The following is a 26660-nucleotide window of genomic DNA, read 5'->3' as shown; positions in this document are numbered from 1 at the left end:
AGACTCAGAACCCTAGCCAAGAAAAGAAAGAAGAAAGAACAAATCAATCAACCACCTCAGCTATATGTTGGCAGCAAAATACTGGGCAAATGGAGACTCTATGATGGACTATGTCAATCAGTGGATTCTTCAACGACCTCATCATGCTTGGAGTGGCGAGACTGGCAGTGATTCATAACTGGTGAACTTTCTTTTTTTTTTTTTAAAGATTTATTCATTTTATTACAGCCAGATATACACAGAGGAGGAGAGACAGAGAGGAAGATCTTCCGTCCGATGATCCATTCCCCAAGTGAGCCCCAACGGGCCGGTGTGCGCCGGTCTGATGCCAGGAACCTGGAACCTCCTCCAGGTCTCCCACACGGATGCAGGGTCCCAATGCATTGGGCCGTCCTCGACTGCTTTCCCAGGCCACAGGCAGGGAGCTGGATGGGAAGTGGAGCTGCCGGGATTAGAATTGGCACCCATATGGGATCCCAGGGCTTTCAAGGAGAGGACTTTAGCCGCTAGGCCACGCCGCAGGGCCCAACTGGTGAACTTTCAAAACCACTTGAGCAAGAGTTTTGGAGCATGCCCCACATCCAGGACTTGGGGTGGGTGGGAAACTGGGTGGGGCTTCTCCCTCAATAACCCCCTTTACCTCAGATACATGAAGGAAACAATATGGAAATAATAGTCTTACCCACTTCCCTATAGCCCTTGAACCTTTTTACCATAATTAACTATGTAAAGATTGTCAAAAATAAAATAAAAATTTAAAAATAAATAAAGATAAAATAAATAAAAAATAAAATTGGCATGCAGCCCTTCATCACAAGACACAGTGTAACTGCTATCATTGCTGTTGCTATTTTGACAGCTCCCTTCTGCTTTCTCCTCCAATGTCTCCTCTGGCAGGGATGGCCAAAGCCATGAGCTAGGAATTCAACCAGGGCTTCAGCATGGTGAGGGCAGGAATGCCACTACTTGAGCCATCATTGTTGCCTCCCAGTGTGTACATTAACAGGAAGCTGGAACCCAGAGTGGGAGTAAAGCCCTGACTCAGCTAGTCTGCTGTGCCATTCAGGTATGTCATCCAGTGTTTTAACCAGTAGGCTCCCCACCCATCTTTCCATTACTACTGTCAATGAAGTGTCACTGAAGGTGAAGTTGTGTGAGATGCTCCGCTAGCATCATTTGTAGAGATCAAGCATGCACCACCAACACATTGGATTGGATGAAGCACAACAGCATAGTTGTCTCAGAGTTGTTGTGAGGGATGAGTCAGAGTAAACATACAAAGTTCAGAACCACCCCAGGAATTCCTGTCTATGGGTGTCTACCAGCAGCAGCATCTAGCAACCTAACTTCCCCAAGTCAGTATGCAGGTAATTTTCCTTCCTCTCCCATAACTCAATAAACCCCTGAAACTAAACAAACAAATAATTAAATAAATAAGGGCCCGTTAAGGGCACTTTAACCCAAGGCTATACATGTAAACTCTGTGTCTGCTTGATAAAATAGTAGTTAAATATCTCAAGGAACTATTTTCTAGAAATCAAAAATAGCTGTAATTCGGGACATGCAGAAAGACTTGGCTTATTCGGCTCACTTCTCTCTTCCTTCCACAAATATTTTTTCAAAGTACTCTCCACCCTTACACTCATCAGATTAACAATAGAAAGCAAGGAACACCCACTTCCTCAACATGTACTGTGTGGTGATAAATGCCTGGTGAGAGAAAGTCAATGATCTTCTTCTTTATTTTAAAAATATAACTCATACTGCAATTGTTTTTGGTGAATAAGATAGTAGAGGGTGGTTTTAGTCAAGAGCAAAAGCAAAGATCTCCTTCCCTCTATTCTCCCCTCTCCCCCAGCAATTGTTACCTACATTGTCCAAAAAGCTTTATACCTAAGTCAATCATTGACTCCAACGTTAGGATCTCATTTCATGAGGCAGAACCATTCTAAAACTACTCTGGAAAAACCAGCCTTTTTTTTTTTTTAAATCCAATGCTCCCTTTGTCACACATATTTAATACAAAGACTAAAAGAAAGAATAGGAATAAACTTAAGTGAACAGTTATCATGTACCATAAATAGTACTAGATATTTTATTCTATCCACTCATCAACCTTAATGAAAATCTACTGCCTTTAAAAAGCGTATACAAAATGTAATGCTTTGCACGATCCTGTCCAAGTTCTTGAAGCCTAATTCCTTCAGCTGCAAAACGGAGCTGGGAACATTGCCATCCTCACTGGGACGTTTTGAGAACTACACGAGATAACATACAGGTAACTCTGAGCACACTACTTGCTGTTAGCTGTGCAATCATTAGAACTTGTTATTAAAAATTCTACTTCTTATGGATTATCAAATTCATTACTAGAAAAGTACACAACTTTCAAAACATATTTATTCTGAAAAAATTTTGTTTATTTGAAATAGTGACAGAGAGGGAGAGACAAAGAAAGGTCTTCCATCTGCTGGTTCACTCTCCAAATACCCGCAACAGTTGGAGCTGGCTTGGCCAAAGCCAGGTTCCCAGAACACCATCTGGTTCTCCCACACTGGCAGCAGGAACCATTGACCTGGGTCATTATCACAGGCACATTAGCAAGAAGCTAGATCAGAAGCAGAGTAGCCTCAACTGGAACTAGCACTGTGATATAGGGACACTGATGTCCCAAGCAGCGCCAAGCAGTGCCAACATCTACCCTGAACCAACTGCTGCAACACATCACCTGCTCCAGCCTACTCTTAGTGGAACCAATACCTGACCCTTTAGAAACTTATCTGATGTTTCAGTTTCAACTCAGATGTAATTGCTTTTGAGGTCTCTACCCATCACAAAAGCTACCTGGGCATTTAACCTAACAATGAGTTTCTTTTTAATCTGTTATGCTTGGCGATTTCACAGCTGTGAGTCAGATGAGGAAACTGAGGCCCAGCCAAAGCAAGTGATTTAGATCAGGTTGGGTTTGAAGCTGGGCCAGATTTCATGTCTCCTTCACTCCAGATGAAGGTCAGAAATATCCATTGGATCCAGTATGCTTTCCTTCTGAGTTAGGGACCTCAGTTCCAGGTGCGTTGACCTGGGCGTCAGCAGCTACAGTGATGAATGACTTTCTGGAGCTGGACTCAGACACTGGAGCGCGCCCCTGCAGTCCATCTTTCACAAAGTACCTTGTTCTGCTGGGTTCTCCCACAGAAATAAGTCATCAGTGAGGGTCTTGTCTACTTGCTGCTGATCATAGCAAATCCAAGAGAAAATATCTCTGCTCAAAACTCATACCATCTCCCATAATCCCTTTATATGTGTGTGTGTGTATGTGTGTGCGTGTGTGTGTTTAACATGAAAAAAATGGCATGAAGTCATGGTTATTCCCCCTGCCCCCGTAATTCTAATCAGCCCATTCGTACTTTCTTAATTCTAGATTTTCCCTTTCCACATCTTGCTCTTCATAAGGATGTGGCTTCTGCTCCTCTCATTCGTCCCTTCATTCAACAAATCCATATGCATTGCCTGTTACACAGTTGCTGCCAATGTACCACAGGCAGCCAGTGAGATGACATCAAGCATGGGAAATGTATTTTCATGCTCCTTCTCTACCTGATACTTAACATTGCTAGCCATTTCCCAGTCTAAGCTCCCCTAACAACTGTTGTGCCTTTGAACTTTCAAGTAAATTAATCTTTCTGAGTAGTTAAAAACAAAATTTTTTTAAGATTTATTTATTGGCCCAGCATGGTATCCTAGCGGGTAAGTCCTCACCTTGCACGTGCAAGGATCCCATATGGGCACCAGTTCACATCCCAGCAGCCCCATTTCCCATATAGCTCCATGCTTGTGGCCTGGAAAAGCACATGAGGACAGCCCAATGCTTTGGGACCCTGTACCTGCATGGGAGGCCCAGAAGAAGCTCCTGGTTCCTGGCTTTGGTTTAAGATTTTTTTTTTTTTATTGTAAAGTCAGATATACAGAGAGAGGGAGAGACAGAAAGATCTTCCATCTGCTGGTTCACTCCCCAAATGGCTGCAATGGCCAGGGCTGAGCCAAACTAAAGCCAGGAGTCAGCAGCTTCTTCAGGGTCTCTCACACAGGTGCAGGGTACCAAGGCTTTGGGCCATCCTTGACTGCTTTCCCAGGCCACAAGCGGAGAGCTGGGTGGGAAGTAGAGCAGGCAGGATACAAACTGGCACCCACATGGGATCCTGGGAGTGCAAGGCATGGACTTTTCAGCCACTAGGTTACCACTCCAGACCCTGTATTTTAAATTTTTATTTATTTAATCTTATTTGAAAGGCAGAGAGACAGACAGAGGCAGACATAAAGGGATAGTCCCTCTGCTAGTTCATTCCCCACAATGCCAACAACAGCCATAGCTGGGCCAGGCCAAAGTTAGAAAGCCAGAATTCAATCCAGGATTCCATGTAGGTGGCAGGGGTCCAAGTCCTTGAGCCATCACTGCTGCTTCCCAAAAGTACACATTAGCAGGAAGATGGAGTCAGAAGAACCGCACACATGAGAGCTCTTAACCACTCTCCCCAACGCCGACCCTAAACAGTTTAGACTTCTCTCTGAAACATGGCGTGGCATCAATCAAAAATTAAATCCCCATATTGGTGGTTCCCCACAAGTATGTGCACTCATCCCATGTTTGGCACACATGTACAAATTTGAAAGAAATAAAAACAAGATGCCCAATACAGAACAAGTAAGAAACTTCCTACAAGAGAAACTTGAGGCATATTATAAATTTTATACCTGAATATATTACAAAATTTTTAGAATGGTCAATAAAATATTTAATTTAATATAATATTTAATATATCAACATACTGGCTACAGAAGATTCTTTCATTATCTCCATTTAAACAAAGTGTTAAAACTTCTAGCAGATGGTGAAATCCCAACATACCAAGATCTTCAGGGAAAAAAAGAAAAACTAAGCTATTTTCAAACTGTTGAATGAAACATGTATTTCCAAATGCTACCAAGACATCTAAACGCATTCTTATTTTACAATTTTTTTTACAAATATCCGAGAGAAAGATCAAAATGAAGACAAAGTAGGTACTCTCAATTTAGAAGTCAATTTCCTATTTGTGCAAAAAAAAAAAATTGTCCCCTCAGTGAGTGGAAAACACATTTACCAAAGCACTGTGTGTGAGAGCATTTTTAGTACTTCCTATTTTATAGATACAGGGTAACAGGAAACTGCGTAAATGAGACCCAATGGAATATGTCATTTTAAAAAATATAGGCAATGCGTGAGGAGTGGGAGTGGCTGTTTGAGGTGCTGAGTAATATCACAAATAACATGAGAGCAGCTTCAAGATGGACAAAACCATACTCACTACAGTGAAATGTCCGACCCCTGGCCAAACATACTTGAAGCCAATATGAAGCTGAGCAATCTCCAAGAATTTGATAATGTCCAAATCTATATAGTCTATTCCCAAGCAGTGGCTACTTTTTAAAAGAAGATTCATTTTATTTTTATTTGACAGAGTTACAGAGAGAGGAGACACAGAAAGAGAATCTTCCATCCTCTGTTTCACTTTCCAAATGATCACAGTGACCACAGCTGGGCTGATACGAAGCAAGAAGCTTCTTCCAGTTCTCCCACATGGATGCAAGACCAGTGACTTGAACCATCATCCATTACTTCCTTGAGCCATTAGCAAGGAGCTAGATCAGAAGGGGAGCGGCAGCCAGGACTTTAACCAGCACCTACATGGGATGTGGGCACCACAGGTGGAAGCTTGACCTGATACACTACAGCGCTAGTCCCAGTGGCTGGGGTGTGTGTGAGTATGAGTGTGTGTGTGTGTGTGTATGTGTACACATGGAGGAAGCAAAACAGACCTTGGAGCCAGGATCTCCCAAATTCAAATAATAGGACACTCACCCACCCCCAAACTGCCTGTCTAAAGTGAGTAGTGGGGCAGGCATTTGATAGAGTAGCTAGGTTGCTACTTGGAACACCCACTTCCAATAACAGAGTGCCTGGACTGGAATCCTTGCTCCACTTCCACTCTGACTTCCCACTAATGCACACTGGGAGGCAACAGACGGTCTCTTAAGTACTTGGCCTCTGCCACCCACTTGAGAGATCTGCACCGAGTTCTGGGCTGGCGTAGCCCTGACAGTTGCAAACATTCAGAGATTGAACCACAGGATGGAAGACCTCTGCTTTCTTTCTCTATTTTTTTTTAAGTTTTACTTATTTTTATTGCAGTCAGACATACAAAGAGGAGGAGAGACAGAGAGAAAGATTTTCCGACCGATGATTCACTCTCCAAGTGGTCACAATGGCCGGAGCTAAGCCAATCTGAAGCCAGGTGTCAGGAGCCTCTTCTGGGTCTCCCACACAGATGCAGGTTCCCAAGGCTTTGGGCCATCCTTGACTGCTTTTCCAGGCCACAAACAGAGAACTGGATGGGAAGTAGAACTACCAGGATTAGAACCTGCACCCATATAGGATCCCAGCATGTGCAAGGCGAGGATTTTAGCCACTAGGCTACCACACTGGACCCCTTTCTCTCTTCTTAAAAAAAAAATTAGACAGCTCTACATGGGGCCAACACAATAACTCAATTGGCTAATCCTCCACCTGCAAGCTCCACCATCCCATATGGGCACCAGTTCATGTGTTACCTGCTCTACTTCCCTCCCAACGTCCTGCTTATGGCCTGGAAAGGTAGCAAAGGATGGCCCAAAGCTTTGAGACCCTGCATGCACATGGGAGACCTGGAAGAAGCTCGTGGCTCCTGGCTTTGGATTGGCTCAGCTTCCATCATTTAGGAAGTAAAGCAGATGAAAAGTTCTTTTCTCTGTCTCTCTTTCTCTCTGTAAACCTGCCTTTCCAATAAAAATTTATGAGTTAAACAAGAAAAAGCTTCACATGCCAGGAAGAAATGGTGTGGCAGAGTCCACCACGATCAGTGCTCCCAGCTCACACTGGAACATGTGCAGTGAGGCCTACGACCAGGGCTCCTCTTTGTATCCCGCCTGCCTGAAAACACTCATGCACCCCAACATGGAGCTTCAGTCCGCTGGACAAACAGTGCAAATCAAGGAGCAAATCCTTCAGTTTGTGAGGGAGCCAGGATAGCTCTTTCACCACAAATCAGGAATTGGAAGCAGCAAGACCTCCAAGTATAACAAACCATACAAGCAAGCCAATCTCTCCAAACCAGCAGTAAACTGAGTAAGACAGAGGTTCCCTTATCATTAACATCTTTGAAAAATGAGACAAGTGCTCTCTCTACATGTATATTTCACACACACACACACAAATGTGTCTAGAATCCGTAACACCCTGCCTCTGCAGACTCAACCACCCATGTGCTAAGATGTTGGTTTTACAGGTGAACGATTTCTACAGCGCAAGGTAAGCACTGTCCTCCCTTGCCACACAGAGAACAGCTGCCGCAGGTTTACTGTTCCTGACCAAGTTCTGCTGTCACTGCACATCTGCGGGGCTGTGAACAGCCCATCAGCAAGGCTAAACAGAGCCGGCAGCTCAGCACAAAGCTGCTGAGATGCATCAGAGAGCCCTCCACCTCACAGAGCCAATGCTGTGCCCCAGGAGAATGCTGCTTAAGGTACACGTGGCTTAGTACAGCACAAGCGACCATTATGTCATCACAGCTGCTTTTCATGCCCAGAGTCAAAACACCCCACCACACAACTTCTAACGACTAGGACCATGTGTTCAGCTTGTAACTCTCTATGCTCTTTTTCTTTTTCTTCTCCCCTTTTTTCACTTTTTCCTTTTTCCCCCCCCCCTTCTGGCTTTCTCACGCCTCATCTCCAGGAATACTTCCCAAATTTTAACTGGCACAAGCAAAAGCTGAGCTTTCACAGACTAACAGGGCTGCTCGATGAGTCGACATTTTCCTGTGTTAACTCGGAGGCTCATATCCTGCTTTATCTTCATGGACTTTCACTTTTCATATTTGCAAAGCAACCACCTACCTGCCACATGCTGGAAGCTGGAAACAGAGCCATTTCAGAAACCTAAGAGCTGCTCCATACTGAGCCAGTCCCGGTTTCAAAGTAATGTTAATAGGAAAAGCAGCTTGTTGGTACAAGCCAATCATGGTTCAAAACATGAGCAACTGTGAAGAGAGTCGTCATAGCAACATGAGTTCTCTAAAAGCAGTGAAGCCGCCTCAGAAAAATTAAATTGCTTCCTGACATTTCAACGCCACTGAAAAGAGGGATGCTAGAAAGTCTCCCCTCTCCTGGGTGTCGGAGGCTGTGGCCAGCGGGATCCAGGGCTTTCTGGTCCTCTCCCCACTAAGACATTCACAGCATGCGTTTAACTATCCCCTAAACATCAGATTAAGATGCCTTCATATTAAGATTGATATTATTATTTATTATTTTACTGATCTTCATGGTTAATCTTCAAAATCCTTTAATAACTTGAACCCAAGGGTAATACATGAACCAAAATTCACTTTATAGATAAGGTCTGATCAGCTTCATCTGCTTTTCCAGAAGCTGTTTGTTTTTCCAGCTGTTACTCGTGCCCGGTCCTAAAACTGACAGTTTACATTTGTATAAGCGGCTGCTTGGAGGAAGGGGTTGCCCTGAGTTCATTTATCCAAAAAGACTGTGCCAAAGTACAGCAAGCCATACAATTTCTAAATAACCCTGTCAGATCACAGCTGACAGTTTTATTATTGCTGCTTCTGGTTTCTAATTTCATTGCACTATAATCAGTAAAGGTGGTTTACAACACATCAACTTGGGGTGGGGGGGAATCTTAAAATTTATAAATGTCTCATGTGAAAATAAACTACTATCCTGTTTATTGCATGTAAAATCACACACACTAATTCAAACCAATTTTGGGGGGCTTTCAAATGGATACATCCTTACTGATACACTCTATTGCATACACTTTTTCTTTAAAAAGAGAAAGAGATGTGTTAAAAAGTTGGATCAGGGCTGATGTTGTGGCACAGCATCCATATGAGGACAGGTTCAAGTCTCAGCTGCTCCAATTCAGACCCAGCACCCTGCTCACACACCTTGGAAAGCAGGAGAACGTGGCACAAGTACTGTGGCACCTATCACCCATGTGGAAGACCCTCATGAAGTTTCTGGTATCAGTCTGGCCCAGCTGTGGATATTGTAGCCAACTGGGGAGTGAACCAATGGGTGGAAGATCTCTCTCACACCCTGAAAATCCTGCCTTTTAAACAAATTAATTAATCTTTAAAAAACCTGATCATATTTATTTTCAGAAAATATACTAAAGAGTAGTAATGCCTTAAAGAGAGCGAATCTGAAGCACCAGCAAAGATGAACGCTATGGTCCTTATTCAGAGGCACCAAGTTGGTGGGTTGTAAGTTGTGTTCTTCGGAAGCCTGGCATCTGTTCAGGTAGTTCAAGAGTTCTACAAGCTTTTATTCACATTTTCTGTTTCCCCTTGTTATTTTCAAACTGGGGTAGAAAAACCTATAGTTAAGTGGCACACACCAAACTTAGAAACCTCAAACTGTTCACATATATTATTTGGCTAACTTATCTACATCTGCATTTAGTGCATACACATTATCTCAAATTCTTATGCGTGTAAGCTAAGAAAGTCATAGTTACTATTAACCTTTTTGCTTAATCAGAATGGAAGTTGGTGTTCACTCTTGTGACATTATTTCAAAAAGCACCAATAAGACACAATAAGTGACAGGCGAAGCTCAGACGTATGTGTTCAACATCTGTTTGTTTTCATTCTGTTACAACAGTTGGCCAAGCAATAAGGGATGAACACAATGTGTTGCATCATTGTACCTTATTATACATTACAGATCACTGTAGAGATTATTTTATGTTTAAGGAACTTCTTGTCTGATCTCTAGAAAGACAACACAGCTTTTCTGAGTTTGGGTTACCCCTAGTCTGTAGCACATCAGTGTCTTCACAACCATCTGGACATTTCTGGATAGGATCATGGGAAATGCACACATCAAGTCAGCAAACCTCTCAATGCCTCAGAATCTTCTCTGGTCCAGCTGGTTACATACATTCTTTCGTAACAAAACCGTGCCTTCAATCAGAATCTTACATGGTGCCCTGACATACAAAACAGATTAAAGCAGAATCACTTTGAAGAAAAAAAGTGAAGGTTAACGTTTTACTTCCTAGGATCTGTGCACCCACTGAGGGTCTAACAAGGCCTCTGGTGTATGCAGAGAGCCAATATCAAAAGCTTCCCCTTCAAGTGGGCTCTGAATCTCTTCATTTGCCTCTGACTTTGTATGCTGAACATCTTAGGCTGACAGCTCATTTGTAATACCTGCTAGGCTATTCTGTCAAGCATATCTTAAATACTACCTCTCAGGTATTCCCAGTAAGACTGTTCTCAGTGGGAAGTAAAAACCTCAAGTGCATTGGGTGTCCCTGATGAGTTCTCCAGGAGGGGCCACCAGGAGCTCGAGATAATGGACTGGATGACATGAAAACATCTCAGGGACAAGCACCATTGGGTGACTCCTGGTGAAGAAGGGCTTCATATCTAGAGCTGCAGGGTCCCGGGGTCCTGGAAGAATCCAGGCCAAGGAGATTTGCAGAGAAGGAGCAAGAAGTAGCACCTACCTTGGGATAGGAAATTGTTGATGTTAAAGCAACAGTAGAGAGAAGCCTGTAACCAGCTATACCAGCATTCCTTTCCTCTATCTAAACTGATGCCCTGCACCACAAAATGAGTCTTGCTCTGCTCAAAAACCTATACTTTGAGGATCTGGCATTGTGGTGCAGTGGGTTGAGTCAAACTGTGTGCTACACCAGCATCCCATGTCAGAGAGCTTGTTCAAACCCTGGACGTTTTGCTTCTGATCCAGTATCCCATTAATGTACACACTTTGAGGGAGGCAGCAGGTAATGGCCCAAGTATTTGGGCCCCTGTCACCCACGCAGAGATCTAAACTCCCAGTTTTGCCATGACCCAGCCCTGGCCACTGCAGTAACCTGGGGAGTGAACCAGTGGATCACTCTTCCTTCTCACTTTGTCTCTTCGTTTCTTTATCTCTCCTTCCATCTCTCTGTCTCTCCCTCCTTGTGATACTCTGCCTTTCAATTAAATAAATGTTAAAAAATCTATTCTTGGGCCTGGCGGCGTGGCCTAGTGGCTAAAGTCCTCGCCTTGAACGCCCCGGGATCCCATAAGGGTGCCAGTTCTAATCCCGGCAGCTCCACTTCCCATCCAGCTCCCTGCTTGTGGCCTGGGAAAGCAGTCGAGGACGGCCCGATGCATTGGGACACTGCACCTGCGTGGGAGACCCGGAAGAGGTTCCAGGTTCCCGGCATCGGATCGGCGCGCATCGGCCTGTTGCAGCTCACTTGGGGAGTGAATCATCGTACGGAAGATCTTCCTCTCTGTCTCTCCTCCTCTCTGTATATCTGACTTTGTAATAAAATGAATAAATCTTTAAAAAAAATCTATTCTTGAGTGGAACCCTCAGAAGTCAAGGTATGGTTTAAAGATCAAAGTGTAAAGTTGTTAAAGCAAACTGCAGATAAGTGCAAATGTATTATTTGGACCTATATCAAAAGCCACTAAAATGATAGCCAGAACGTAAATGGATATGAAACTTTTTAAAAAACTGATCAAAATAAAAGTTAAAATACTCCCCATTACTTTTTCGTTTTATTTCTATGAATTCAGAAGAAATTGCTAGCATTTTATCTACAGAACCCTTTGGCCTTGTCATGAGAAAAGTTTTATGTGAACACAATGCTGCTTAGAACAATCAGACAGCTCTGGGGAAGAAAAAAGGCTGTGAGAAGCCTGTGGTGTTCCCTACCCAGCTTCATGGAAAGGCATCAGAGAATCAACTCCAGGACAGAGAGATCAAGTCCAAAGGAAGATCCCACAGAGCTAGTCAAAGCCCCATCAAACACCAAGACACTAAAAGGGGGGAACTGGCCTATGAATTTGGGAATCACAGGGGAAGAGCAGCCCAAGAATTCAGGAGGATGAAGAGACTGCACAGCTGGTCTGAGCCAGCCTAGAAACAGCCAGAAAAAGACCATTGATAATGTTGTTTTACCGAACACCAGGGAGAAGTTCTTATCTCCTATGTCACAGTGATGTATTGGATCCCCTTGCTCTTCTCTGCCCAGCTTACACAACTTCAAAGGCTCCCTAATGAGCTTCTGTATGTGAGAGATGATTGAAAGTAGCAAAAGGTTTTACAAGCCATACTAAAAATAAACATCTGTGGTATATGTTATAAACATCATATGCATTTTTGTTATAATTCTACTATCAGGTTTAATATTAGCATGAAAGGCACATTTAAGGTATAAATTTTGATTGCAAAAGTTTGTAAGTTGTTGTTTTTATCTCAGGAAACATTTTCATGGTGGCATTTGGCCATCCTCCACTGCTTTGCTAGGCATATTAGCAGGGAGCTGGATCAGAAGCAGAGCAGCTGGTTTAAAAGCCAATACATTTAATTTATTTTTTCAAATATTTATTTTATTTTTATTGGGAAGGCAGATATATAGAGTGGAGGAGAGACAGAGAGGAAGATCTTCCATCCGGTGATTCACTCCCCAAGTGACCACAACAGCCAGTGCTGAGCCAATCTGAAGACAGGAGCCAGGAACCTCCTCCAGGTCTTCCACGTGGGTGCAGGGTCCCAAGGCTTAGGGCCATCCTCAACTGCTTTCCCAGGTCACAAGCAGGGAGCTGGATGGGAAGTGGGGCTGCCAGGAATAGAACCAGAGCCCATATGGGATTCCAGCACTTTCAAGGAGATGACTTTAGCTGCTAGGTCATGGTGCCGGGCCCAAGATACATTTTTTTAGTGGAAACATCCCAGCTCCTGGGGTTCACTTTCTCACACTTCAGCCATTAATAAAATGATCATGAACCAACCTAACTTATATCTATCTTATATCTATATCTATATCTATCTTATATCTATATCTATACACTCCATTCTAAGCTTGTCTTACAAACCATATTGAATTCATCAATATGCATGTATGGTTTGTCTGGGTTACTTCACCAGGTCATACACCCCTCCACTAGATACCCCATTTCCATCTGATTGTGTCTCATCTTTCTGGTAAAGCTTTGTGTTTCCTGTAGACTGCCCTCCTGGGTACTGCCTCTCCATGATCCCTCACCACTAGACTGACAACAGCCCAGCTGCCACTCAAGAGCTAATTGTGTCTACCCTCTGGCTTTGTCTAACAAATTCTTCCTTCCTCTGGTCCTTCTGTTCCTGGTTGATTTCATTCAGGAATGACCCAAACATGTTATGGAGCTCCACTGATAGCTACAGTCTTTTTTTAGTAAATTAAAATATGTTTCTGTTCAACTCAACTGTACATGATAAGAAACCATGTGTCCACTACTTACCTAGCAGCCATATATGGTATTAAAGGCTTTCGATCCAGCCACTTGCCCCAGGAAGTTGACAATCAGGGCAAGGCAGCAAGATGAACTCACTGATGACAAATGGACAAAGATGGCATTTTATCAAGGAGCAAAATGCCTGATACCCCATGCAGACCGCAAGCACAGGATAGAAGCAGAGATATATCTGGGGTCAGGACACCTGGATCCTGCTACTTATTTCCTTGCTCTGTGGCCTTTGTGAATCAGATGGTCTCTTCCTCTGTTGCCTGCATACTAGAATAATTATCTGGAGCACGTTAAATGAACACATTTCATAAATTGTTACTGGAGGCTTATAAAATGGTTGGTCTCCAAGATAAGCAGGCCCTGGGAGGTCAAGAAAGGGGGGTTGTCTGACTTTGAGGCAGAAACTAGGTGTAAGCACCTTCAAAGTGAGGCAAAACTTGGCAGCCTGTGAGGACTGGGAAACAGAGCAGGCTTGCTGCAAGATCAGGTTGTGACTACAATTTAAACAAGTATCAAGGAGCCTTGCTAACAAGGCCAAAACATACAAAAGGTGAATAATATATAACTCCTCCGCTCAGAATGTATGGTAAAAAGCAGGTAAGATAAATACACTAATAATATGAAACTGGCTTTACATTCAAAAGAACATTTATGACATGGGGGTTCTGGTTCCTCTGCTACCATCTGTGTTCAACCCAGCATGGGTCACCAGCCCTCCCTGGCCTTGTTTGCTCAGATAGAAAGTACGGACTCAATGATCTCTTCCCAACTCCATGCTGTATGAGTCTAAAGTTCATTTTAGCCAGCAGAAATTAAAACAGGATTAGGATGACATCTGTCCCTTGTCCCATCTCTCTGAATGAGGGACGCCACAGGGAAGAAAGGGATCTAAGAGACTTTAACATAAAAATTACTAGGTAGAGGGCCCGGCAGCATGGCCTAGTGGCTAAAGTCCTCGCCTTGAACACCCCGGGATACCATGTGGGCTCTGGTTCTAATCCCGGCAGCTCCACTTCTCATCCAGCTCCCTGCTTGTGGCCTGGGAAAGCAGCTGAGGATGGCCCAATGCATTGGGACACTGCACCCGTGTGGGAGACCCAGAAGAGGTTCCAGGTTCCCAGCATCGGATCGGCGCACACCGGCCGTTGCGGTCACTTGGGGAGTGAATCATCGTACGGAAGATCTTCCTCTCTGTCTCTCCTCTCTGTATATCTGACTTTGTAATAAAAATAAATAAATCTTTAAAAAAAATTACTAGGTAGAAAGGAAGTGGCAAAGGGAACTCTCAAGAGTGGAGTCCTAGGGTCCAGAAGAGAAAACCAGTGTGGTCAAAGGAAGGCCATGACTGTAACCAGTAAGAGGGAATGCACTGGGACGTCAGCGTGAACACTGATGGAAAAAGGGCTGGAGCAGCATGTTTTCAGCCTAAATAAACCATGCTGGGCACGCGGGGCCCTCCTGCTGTTCTGCCCAGACTGCTCTGCCATGTGTGGTTGCACCTGGCAGCCACGGGCAGGTGTGCACTGGGAAACCCAGCTAGACCTCCCTTTGCCTGTGCAGTGTGCCCTCCTCTCGGGAGCCTGCAGTGGGCACTTGCTTCCATTTAAAGCATGAGTCTTGCCCAATCCTGCCCATTAGTACAACATCACTCATCTAAGTGCATATCAGTGAAAACACAAAATGGCCAGGACACCAGCCTCCTTCAGCCTCCTCTCTCACTCTCCTTGAAAGAATTACCACTGCTACGAATGATAATAAAAATTATGTATCAGAAACATTCTCCAATTACCTAACACCTGTAGATTTTTCAGAGAAGAATTCCCTTAACTAACCACATCTCCTAAATTTCTGTTCTAATCGAAAAACACACTGCTGTAAGAATGCACATGGACAATTCCTAACACACATTAGTAATAGTTTTTCTAGAAAATTGCTTCCTGGACCTCCAGGCTTAGGTGGTGGGAGCTTCCAGCAGAATGGCGGCTGCTGGGGGTACCTGAGCCAATTTGGACTCAATTCTTGGGGCCCAGAGGCGAGCTCTGGGGTCTTGGGGTGTGGAATTACTGCCTAGGGACATCCATGGATAAGGTCACTGTGCATGTAGGTCAGGAAGGAATCCTGAGGGACTCCCAATGACAGGGTCACTATACTTGCAGGTAAGCGAGGGTTACCTGAGACCTGGTGGTTTGGAGGGGAGAGACCTGAAGATCTGTATGGGTCAGACTGATACACCAGCCTACATGGGAGTCCTGAGTAGGGTTTGTTATCATGGAACATTGCTGATGACCACATACCAGTCAATGCCAAAGTTAGGGCTGGGGGCCTGTGCAGCAGGGCTAGATCCCCAGTACCTGATTGAATGTCAGAACAGGGGATGGGTCACATCAGGCAGGGCATGACACTAACCAGCACATAGGAGAACCAGGTCTGGGGGTAGATTCTGTGGGGGATATGTGGGCCCAACCCTGTGGAAATGCAAGTCCTGCAAGTTAGCTCAAGAGTTGGGGTGATGATAGGCTAAGCTAGATGTGACCATGGAACCTGCCATCATTCACAGGCAAAGGGACTGAGAATAGTCTGGGCAAATCCAGACCAACATATGCATCCTAAAACAGGGTGTAGGGTGGGTCGGGCCACAACATTCACCAGCTCATACAAGGCCAAGATGGAGGGGCAGGCTATGCCTGGCAAAGGCCTAACATCTGCAGGTATGTATGAAATTTGGTTCTGGGATTGGGCCAAGTAGGGGAATGTGGGAAACTCCCCTAGTAGGTCATAACTCTCACTGATGATCACATGGTCCAGGCCTGGGGATCAGGCAAGCTGGGCAGGGTAGCTCCAACTGTTGGTTATGTGTGGGTTGGTTTTATTGGGGGGCAGACCGGGCAGGGCTGAGCAAACCTTAGCTCACTGGAAAGAGCAGAAACCAGGCTACAGCACAGATCATGCAAGGCTAGGCTGTTACAATTACTGGCTTGCATGAGCCAAGGATGGCAGCAGACTGAGCAGGACCACGTTCCAGCACCCCTCAGCAAGAGTCAGGACTGGCAGCAGGTTGGGTCAGGCCAAGAATACAGCATCCAAAGGCAAAGGTCTTAACAGGTAAGAGACTATGCCAAGCTGGGTCAGAGCAACTACTGGCATGCACAAGATCTATGGCTGGGAACAGGCCTGGTTGGGAAGCTAAGGGGATGCCCTGGATGGGTTGTGGTTCCCACTAGTAAGTGAGGGTGAGGGGCCGGAGTGGGAGCTGTGTTCTGGTCTGGATATGGATGCAGTGTCCCTCGGCACAAGTGTGGACTGGGGCTGGGTGCACCGAACTGGGCCAGACTCCAGACCCGCTGGTGCTCATGAGGACCAGGGAGGTGCAGGATCAGCTAGGTTTATGCCCCTGCTAAGCCATGTGTGAGCTGTGTCTGCATGTGGACCAGGCTTGGCTGGGCTGTAGCACCCAACAATAAAACCTGGAATGGGTTGAAGGCCGGTCAGGAAAGGATGCTGTTCCTGCTAGGTCAGGAGGTGGACTAAGTAGGGCTGGCCCATGGACCCACAGATGGGTGCGAGAACTGGTACTGGGAGAGGTTCTGATGAAGAAGCCTGGGAAACTTCTCTGTCAGGACAGAGTCCCTAGAGGTGAGTGCAAGAACCACAATAGGGAGCAGCCCAGACCAGGCCAGGGAACGCTGCCCACCAACATATATTTGGTGCAGGTCAGGGGGATGAACCAGGCTGGGCCAGTTCACATCACCTGCTGGCAAATCCAAGCACCAGAATGGAATGTGAGGCAGGCCAGGTTGGTTGCAACACATGCCAGTACACATTAGGGCTGAGATTGGCTGGGTTGGGCTGGGTTAGGCTGTAGTCCCCACCAGCGTGACCTGGAATTGGGGGTGGGCCAGGCATAGCTAGGCTACAGCACCCACTGGCAAATGCCAAGGGGAAGTGGGCCATGATAGACCCAGCTGCAGCACCCAACCAGCACATGTAAGACCCACAGGGGAGGGGCAAAACCAATAGGGAGCTGCCTGGGGTGCCCCTGCTGCAACACCACTCCCACTGGAGAGCGTGAGAGCTGGGAAGGGGGCAGAAAAGACCAGGCCAGGTAGTGCTATAACACCTGTGGGCCTCATGTGAGCTGGATCAGGGAAAAGCTAGGCTGCATTGATTGTTCCTACTAGTACAAGTATAAGCCAGAGTGGGTGAGGGTTGGCTGGGTTTTGCTGCAGCATCATCTGGCAGATGCTAGCACAAGAGACAAATTCTGTCAGGTTAAACTGCAGAAACACCTGGAGAGTGCATGATCCGGGAGTAGGAGTGGGCCCATTAGGGAAACAGTAGGCACCTCTCCCTTGGGTTGCCACTCCCACTGGTGAGCTTGACAAGCAGGACTGGGGCAGGCATGGCTATTCACAGTGGCACCCACCAACACGTGTGTGGGCTGGATAGTGGGGCTGGCTGAACCAGGCTTCAATGCCCATTGACATGTTTGAGAGCTGAATGGGATGCGGGACAGACTTGACCTGTGCTCTACATACTGGCACGCACAGGAACCAGGGTAGGAAGCAGGCCTGGTGGGGAGTTATTGTGGCTACAGCTCCCCCAGGGTCACGAGAGGGCCAAGTGTGTGGTGGGCAGGATCAGGATGGGCTGAAACACCCATTTTGGTTTGTGTAGAAGACAGAGCTGGAAACAGAACTGACCCAGCAATGGCAACCACCACCATAAGCCAATTGGGGCAATGGACTGTGCTGAACCGTGTATGGGCAAACACACAAGAATCGGGTCTGGGATCACCTCAGATAAAGTTTCTTTGGGGATCCCCCAACTGAATTGCTAGATTCAGAACCCCAACCATGGAGGAAAGTGCAGATTCCAAGGTCTGAGCATGGAGTCTTATGTGTCAAAGCTGAGCCTCCTCCATGGCTCAGATGGAGCAGTGGACAGCATATCCAGGTGTACATGGAAGATATGGCAGTAAATTGGAGCCGGCCCAGGACACCTGGTACCATGACAGAGGACAGAACAAATGGATCAACTAGCCCAGCCAAGTGTTGGCAGTGAAAATCTGGGCAAATGGAGGCTCTAAGATGGACTGTGTCTGCCAGTAGATTCTGGAGAAATTTCATTGGGCTTGGAATGGCGAGACGAGCAGCAATTCAGAACTGTTACACTATTGAAACCATTTGAGCAGTGCCCTTGGAACATGCCCCACATTGGGAACCCTGGGAAGGTTGGGAGGCTGGGTGTGGCTTCTCTCCTTATGTCCCCCACTTCCTCCAAGTACAGGAAGAAAAAGGGAGAATGTGGACATGATGGTCTTACCCACTTTTCTATAGCCCTTGACCCTTTGCACCCTAATCAACTATGTAAAGCTCATCAAAATAATAGGAAGAAAACCATGGACCCAAAAAAAAAAAAAAAAATTGCTCGCTAACGTTTTTGTAATAGTTGTGTGACCCACTGGGGCAAACACCTGTGATCAAAGAAAATACTGAGTTTGAAGGCTTCAGCAAGGCCAGGACCCGTTTTTATCATCTCAGGAAAAGACTGAATATCTCAACGTATCTGAATTACTTCAGTACACAACAGATAGGAGCTGTCAGTGACATTTCTGGGCCCCATAAACGTGCATGTGCAGTAATTCAAGCTAATGTCAAATCACTGCCCGATAAGACTGCTTCCCACTCCCAACTTCACACAGTCGCCAACGATTGGTGTCTGTAGCTAACCTTCTCTAAATGGTAGCAAATTTTTATCTACAGTGCCATTTCTCTGTGAGTGAGGTGCCATGTCTTTTTAAGTTGGTTGGCTATTCAGTTTCTTTCTACAGAAAAGCACCTTCCTGTCCTGGGCCTTGCATTTCCACAGGGCTGCCACTTTCTTTCATGTGCATAGGAATTCTTTATATAGTCTGGATTCTAAACCTTTGTTAGTCACCTACATCGCAAAATATTCTTCCTGTTTGTGGTTTGTCTTTTTCCTTTTTTATTGAATCTTTTTTGCTGGTTGGTTAAGATTTATTTTATTTATTTGAAAGGTAGAGTTACAGAACAAGACAAAGAGTTAGAGAAGAGAGCCATCTTCCATCCATTGGCTCACTCCCTAAATGGCTGCAAAAGCCAGAACAGGGCAAAGTTAAAGGCAGGAGCTGGGAGCTCCCACATGAGTGCATGCACTGACTCACTTGGGCCATCTTCTGCTTTCCCAGATCCATTAACAGGGAGCTGGATCAGAAGTGAAGCAACTGAGACACAGGTCAGTGCCCACATGGGATGCTAGAGTCACAGGCTACAGCTTAACCCACTGTACCACAATATTGACCTCTCCCCTCTACTTTCAAATAAGGAAATCATTTGAAAGACTGATACACATAAAGGTTAAGAAACTTGCCCAGGGTTATACATCAAACAAATGGCAGGACCAAGATTAGAAGTCAGGCATATTCTCAAATACTATGTTACATTGTATGGGGCATAATAAATTAAATATTCCTCGTGTCTGAAGAACATCCCAGGAGTAGTGCTTAATTGGCACTTGAAAAACAGAACCAGAGCTCCCAAGAACATGGGCATACATTTGGAGTCATTCACACAGTTTTATTTCCTGCGGCCTTGGGAGAGGCGAGTTGGACAGTTAGGGAGAAGAGGAAGTCAAGATGTAAGGACCAGCACGAGTGAATCAAGGACACGGGGCAGCAGAACCTTCACACAGAGAGGGCCTGAGCTGAGCAGGTAATCCCTCACACACAAGCACACAGCACACATTCAAGGCTGGATGCACATCCTTCTTGCCAAGACAGGAGATCTAGCGGCTCTTTGAGGATGAAGGGCATAACAGAAGGAACTCTATTCATACTGCATCAGCAAGAAGAGGTCTTTGACAGCACATACAATAAAGATGACAGAGGAAAGCACCTTAATCCGAACTCTCGGCCCTTCAGGGGAGGACGGATGTCCAGGCTGGAGCAAGGTGGCCGCACCACCAGAAAGGCAGCCATTACAGGAGCACATCGCTCCAGCAGCACCTGTGCCTCATCCATCACCCATGCCCCCCCGCCATCCCAGCCTCTGCCACTGCACCTCTGCTCACTGGGCTGACAGCCTGCAACCACAGCGGCAACACGCAGAAAAGCACGTCCTGCCAAAGACCACGCACATGCAGATAGTCAACTCCTGCTTTCAATGTGCTAGACGTGACTCTTGAGCTGTCACCAATGCTGGGGCCTGCACTCCATCTGGCTCTGCATGAGCCAAGGGGCACATGAAAGCAGAGGAGAGTAGCAGGAAAAGAGGGGCAGCCCTCAGACAGCTTTAACCATAAGAAGGGAAAAGAGCAATGGGGTGGGGACAATGGGGATCATTTCTGCCGGGAACACTCAATTCTGCAGAAGGCAGAAGCTGAAACAGCTGCAGGGAGGCACCTGCTGACGTGCACAGCCCGGGTTGCCATGGCGCCATCCTACTGGCCAGCAGTTTTCCCAGTGCAGCCTCGTGGGCAGCAGCCTCAGGAAAGGAGAAAAAAACACTTGTTTGTATTCTAAAGGCTGTCGTGTCAGGAACACCAGATCTGGAAGGGACAAGGTCAGAATTGAGAAAGGCAGAGAACATGATGTCCCGGAACTGTATCCAATCCACCTGAACCTTTACTGCATGAGATAACCCTCTTCCCCAAACATTCTGCTCACACTTAGAACTCGGGAATCTTGGCAAGCATATCAGCTTTTCCCCACACACAATGACTCCAGGTAAAGGGGACTCTGGGCGGACTCCCAGGTGAAAAGCAGGCAAGGAAGCCCAACATCTCAAGTCAGGACAGCCTGCAGGATGCCTTGATTCCTGCACTAACCAGTAACTAATCAGTGACTTCAGCACATTTAAGCATTGATACCCTCACCTGAAGACTGGTCTACAAGTGCTTGGACCCCCACTGCCCATATGGGAGGCTTCACTGCAGTTCTGGTTTCCATTGTCAGCTTGGCCCAGCCTTGGCAAATGAAGCCTTTGGGGGAATTACCCAGCATATAGAAGATTCTCATATTCTCTCTCTCTCTCTCTTTCTCTTTCCCTCCCTGCCTCCCTCTCTCCCTCCTTCCCTCCGTGTCACTCTGCCTTTCAAATATGTACAACAAATCATTAAAAAGAAGAGGAACTGTGGGCACAGATAAGACCTGCAGGAAGATGAGGGGAAGCGTGTGGGGAGAGGCCAGCAGCACACAAGCCGAGGAAGGAAGTCTGGAGCAGAGCTTCCTTCACAGATGGAAGTCACCCTGCCAACACCTCTCCCTCGGACCTCTACGCCCCTCCCTTTTTTTTAAACATTCATTTATTTGAAAGTCAGAGTTACAGAGAGGGATAGACAAAGAGAGAACACTTCCATCTGCTGGTTCCCTCCCCAAATGATGGCAATAGCTGTGCCTTGAGCCAGACTGTAGCCAGGAGCTTCTTCTGGGTCTCCCACAAGCATAGTTGGGACCCAGGCAATTGGGCCATTCTCCACTGTTTTCACAGGACATTAGTATGGAGTTATATCGGAAGTGACACAGGTGAGACTTGAACTAGCACCCATGTGGAACAATGGCACTGCAAGTAGTGGCTTAGCTGACTATGCCACAGCACCCCCCACCACCACCACACGCCACCCCATGAAGTCACTCATTTGTTATGGCTGTCAGTTTATGGTATTCTCTTGTGGTACTTCAACTAAAGTAATAGTCATCTTATCTCCAATACAGAGAGTAGAACAATGACATGCCCACTCCTCAGCTCTTCGGAACCTGCCTAGCTCACTGCACTGCTCTAAAGCACATGCACCTTCCCTTTTTACCACGGCTCCCTCTCCGTCCAAACAAAACTACCCCTCCTTTGAAGGCAGCTTTAATTCCCAGAAGTACAGCTTACTCCCAACACACACGTCAGTCCCTCAATTAAAGTTGCCAACAATATGAAACCAAAACCCCTATAAGCTGGTATTTTGTGGATACCAGTCCTCAGGGTATGAGAAGACTCAGGTGATTCCTTAGGCAACTCACCTGCTCAACATATCTGAGAGTGAAACTCTATGCTCCTTCATCAAGCACAAAAAGAAAGGAGGAAGGCAGTCAGTGTTCATCCCCAGTCTCCAGTCACTGAAAATGCACCTGTCTGAATAAGCCTAAGAAACACAGCCAACACTGTGGATTCTTTACTTAAAATAACAGTAACACAGAAAAACGGTAGTTTGTGTTCAATCACACGTAGTTTAAGCATCTGAAAACCACCACAAGGAAGAGAAAAAAGAATAAATACAAATCCATACCTTAACAGGGTGGAGAAAATGCTCGTTGTGTTTTTCCACAATGTTAGAGACTGGAGCCAACACTTCAATAGTTGATGATTTCCAACCACATGTCCTCTTGAGAAGGGTTTCTTCTTGTCTGACATTAAGACAAAGAGAGATCTGCGTGTCAGAATGACCTATTTATAAATGTTTTTCAAAAGAGTCTTTTGAAAAAGCAGTTCGCTCCATCAACTTTCAAAAGCACGCAGCTCTGTAAAAACCCACAATCCAGCTAATTAGTCTCAGCTGCTGGTCATATGGCCTTGCAAACCAGTCAAGTGATCTTGCCCCTTTCAAGCTTACTCACATCCAAGGCCACTGCCCCAGACACAGGGTGGTTCTACTAACCTCTTCCACTGTGAGAAGATCCGTAACTTCAACTCCTACTTTCCTCTGCCCCCAGATTCACAAAGCAGAACGTTGGTTTCCTTCAGCAAACATCTTAAAAGGAATCATCTGCTCAAGACCCTTAAGAGCTACATTAATACTGTTTTTTTTTTTAATAAACACAGTGCCTAATCTAAACCAGCCATACAGGAGATGAAATGGCCTGGCAGCAAGGACAGAGCGGGATGACTCACCAGACCTTGCTCCTGGCCTCCAGTCCTGCAAGTGAAACTACCTACAGGGCCGCCTTGCTGGCATCGCAGCTTCAATGCGTTCTTCATTCAGCTTCCCTCCTCACACTTCTCCCCAGCCCTCCTTCCAACCCCAATCGCCACACAGCCACAACCAGAAATCCGCTGCTCCACAGTGACTCCTCCCCTTCTCCTTCCAATTGGCTCCCAAGTCCTAAGGCTCTTTCTGCTTCCTACCCTATTCCAAGTTTTTTTTTCCTGTCTCTTGTCTTGGTTTTCTCGTGCTCAACCTGGTCCCTTCATTGATCCAGCCTCGATGCTGCACCCAAATCCATCTTTCCAAAGGGCAAAGTATTCTCCTTCATAAAACCTGTTAATGGCTTCCCATAATCGCCACAATGAACTTCCTACTCCAACATCAACATGGACAAACTAGGCTCCAACCAGCACAACTATTTGCAGCTTTCTAAACTGGTAGCTCTCAAAATGTGGTCCCAAGATCAGTGTCACCAATACCACCTAGAACTTGCAAGAAATGCACATTCTTGGACCCACTGTCCTGAGTCAGCAAAGCCTGAAGGTTTGGCACAGGAGTTGAACAAGCCCTCCAGATGAGTCTAATTCACACCAAAGTGCAAGAGCTCTAAACCCACCAGCTGTCCCTTTTCTTTGTTAACAGATTCCACAACTGTTCATCTCAGTATTATTACCCAATTTGTTTATTTTTAAACTTAACTTATTTATTAACTTTATTTGAAAGGCAGAGCAACAGGCAAAGACAGAGAAGTTCCAACCATTAGTTCACTCCCCAAATGCTGGCAACAGTCAGGACTGCGCCAACCTGAAGTCAGGAGGTGGGAACTCCTGAAGCCAGGTCTCCAACATAGCCAGTAGGAAGCAGATCCTTGAGCTGTCATTGGCAGCTCCCCAGGGTGCATCTTAGCAGACAACTGGATTCAAGAGCAGAGCTCAAACCTGGGTGCTCTAGTCTGCGATGAGGGCAACCCAGGTAGCTTCATAACCACTGCACTAAACACTCACCATTCCAACTAAGTTCTTGATCTTTCTTACTAGTTTATGAATGGCTTAAAAGCATGGATTATACCTTATCATTTACTGAGCACATATAAATCATTGAGTAAAATGCTGTGCATGTCATCAATCTATCCCTTGCCTCTGTAGAAAGCTACTCTGTCATTCTGGTAGCTCCATGTATATAAAAGATACATTATGTCCTGTCTACAAAAGCTCACCACCAACCTCAAAACCATGAGGGGATGGCATTGTGGGCACCACAGACTAAGCTACCACTTGCAATGCCAGCATCCCATACTGGGTTGCCAGCTCAAGTCCTAAGTATTCAACTTTCAATCCAGCAAATGCAAGTATAAACCCTGTCTCCTGGCTATTGTGGGCATTTGGGAAGTGAGCCAGCTCATGGAAGACCCTGCTCCCTCTCTCTCTGTCACTCTGCCTTTCAAATAAATTAATTACAAACAAAAAAACAACCTGTGAGCAGTTAAAACATCCTCAATATAAACAGTCTCATAAATCTCACAGTAAATTAAAAAGAACTACATGTCACATCTGTTAGCTCCAGTGTGTATAAATAATTTCTAAAATGGGAAAGGGTACATTTTCGTGAAAACTTACGTGTTTTCTCTTTATTATCTGATAATCTCTGGAATTTAGAAATCTTTTAGTAAGGAAATGTACCAAGATTCTTAAGTTCCAGATAAAATTTCGTTAGAGCCAGTATATTTTGTAATTATAGTAGCAATTGAGTAAAGTTTTACAAACAATACTTTTGAACTCTCAGGGTATATAAGACTTTCCTAGGGATTTGTAAAATGCTCATTCTGAGTAACTATGCCTATGTAATGCCCAGGATTCTGCATACAAAGTACTAAAACAATAATCAGGAGAGATTGATGTTAACTCGTCCTTAAACTGCAAGTAAAATTTAAACACTTTTCATACAACTATTGGTCTTCCCCTTAAAGCAACAAAATCTTCCTGGACACCTCTGCACTGAAAATATTTTCAAATATCTTTTGGGCTTAGGATAAAGACAGCATATTGAGGATACATAGGTAGCACACCTGATGTCTTCCCAAATCTCAATCACAAAACAATAAAGAGAGATTTACTTCATTATTCCACAATATGGGGGAAACAGTGGGGGGCACTGGAGGGGTAGAGGGGGGGAAATCCCTGCATCTATGGAACTGTATCATGAAAAATGAAAAAAGGAAAAAAACAAGCTCACAACAACAAAGATCAGGTAAGTAGAGGCAGCACCATCTTGGGAGCTAGGAAGTAGATGATCAAAGGCAGGTGAACAGGTCTGGCAAAGCTGATTTCCTGTGTGTTAGAACAGAAACCCAAGAAGCCCTCATCAAAGAATTTTCACCAAGTCTCAGAGAGTAACGCTGTCAGTCCTCTCAGATATGAAGGAGGGTAAAGCTGGTGCGCACAACAGACAAAATGTAGAAAGTCTCAAAAAATAGACCAGTACACCAACCAAAGGAGGAGAAAAGAAATACGAAACAATGGGAAAGCAATGAACAAATGGCAGTAGTAAGTTCTTACCTATCCATAATTACTTCAGATGTAACTAGGTTCAACTCTCCAATCAGAAGACTCAGAGTGACATAATGGATAAATATAATAAAAAAATAATAAACATAAGAAGATCCAACTATTTGCTGCCTTCAAGAGTCACTTTAAAATCAAAGGAAAATATAGACTGCAAGGAAAGTGATAAAAATATATACTCCATAAAGATGAAAACCAAGAGAGAATAAGGGTAACTGTACCTACATAAGAATATACATAAAGGGGGCCAAGCGAGGTGGCCCAGCAGTTAAAATATTTGCCTTGCACATACTGGGATCCCATATGGGCACCAGTCCTAACACTGGCAGCCCAGCTTCCCATCCAGCTCCCTACTATGGCCTGGGAAAGTAGTCGAGGATGGCCCAAAGCCTTGGGACCTGCACCACGTGGGAGACCTGAAGGAAGTTCCTGGCTCCTAGCATCAGATCAGCACAGAGTCGGCTGTTGCAGTCACTTGGGGAGTGAATCATGGGACGGAAGATCTTCCTCTCTGTTTCTCCTCCTTTCTGTATATCTGACTTTACAATACAAATAAATCTTTTTACAAATGATATACACAAAGTCAGAAACAGTGACAAGGGACAGAGAAGGGGGCAGGTGTTATAATAACAGCAGCGCCAGCATCTTTTGTGCACCAGTTCAAATTCTGCCTGTTTAACTTCAGATCCAGCTCCCTGCTATTGTGCCTGGGAAAGCAACAGAAGATGGCTCAAGTATTTGAGCCATTGCACTGGCCCAAAATAAATAAAATTTTTTAATCTAG

At 45.3% G+C, this 26660-nt stretch overlaps 1 protein-coding gene across 2 annotated transcripts in view; it reads right to left on the bottom strand.

Annotated features, from left to right (window-relative positions):
- The window catches only part of RAB27A (RAB27A, member RAS oncogene family), an 85303-nt gene that overhangs the window by 33711 nt on the left and 24932 nt on the right, over positions 1-26660 (bottom strand). The window contains exons 1-2 of one of the 2 annotated variants that reach the window (XM_058665831.1): positions 23049-23129; positions 22680-22797 (exon numbers count right to left, since the gene is read on the bottom strand). The gene's annotated coding sequence lies outside the window, so the exon portion shown is untranslated. Of the gene's footprint in view, positions 1-22679; positions 22798-23048; positions 23130-26660 lie in introns of those variants that run through there. The other variant, XM_004578067.2, reaches the window with a different exon arrangement.

This window comes from Ochotona princeps, chromosome 6, assembly GCF_030435755.1.
Source record: "Ochotona princeps isolate mOchPri1 chromosome 6, mOchPri1.hap1, whole genome shotgun sequence".
Classification (NCBI taxonomy): Eukaryota; Metazoa; Chordata; class Mammalia; order Lagomorpha; family Ochotonidae; genus Ochotona; species Ochotona princeps.
Note: the sequence above shows the minus strand (reverse complement) of the source record. Positions and strands in the feature narration are given on the sequence as shown.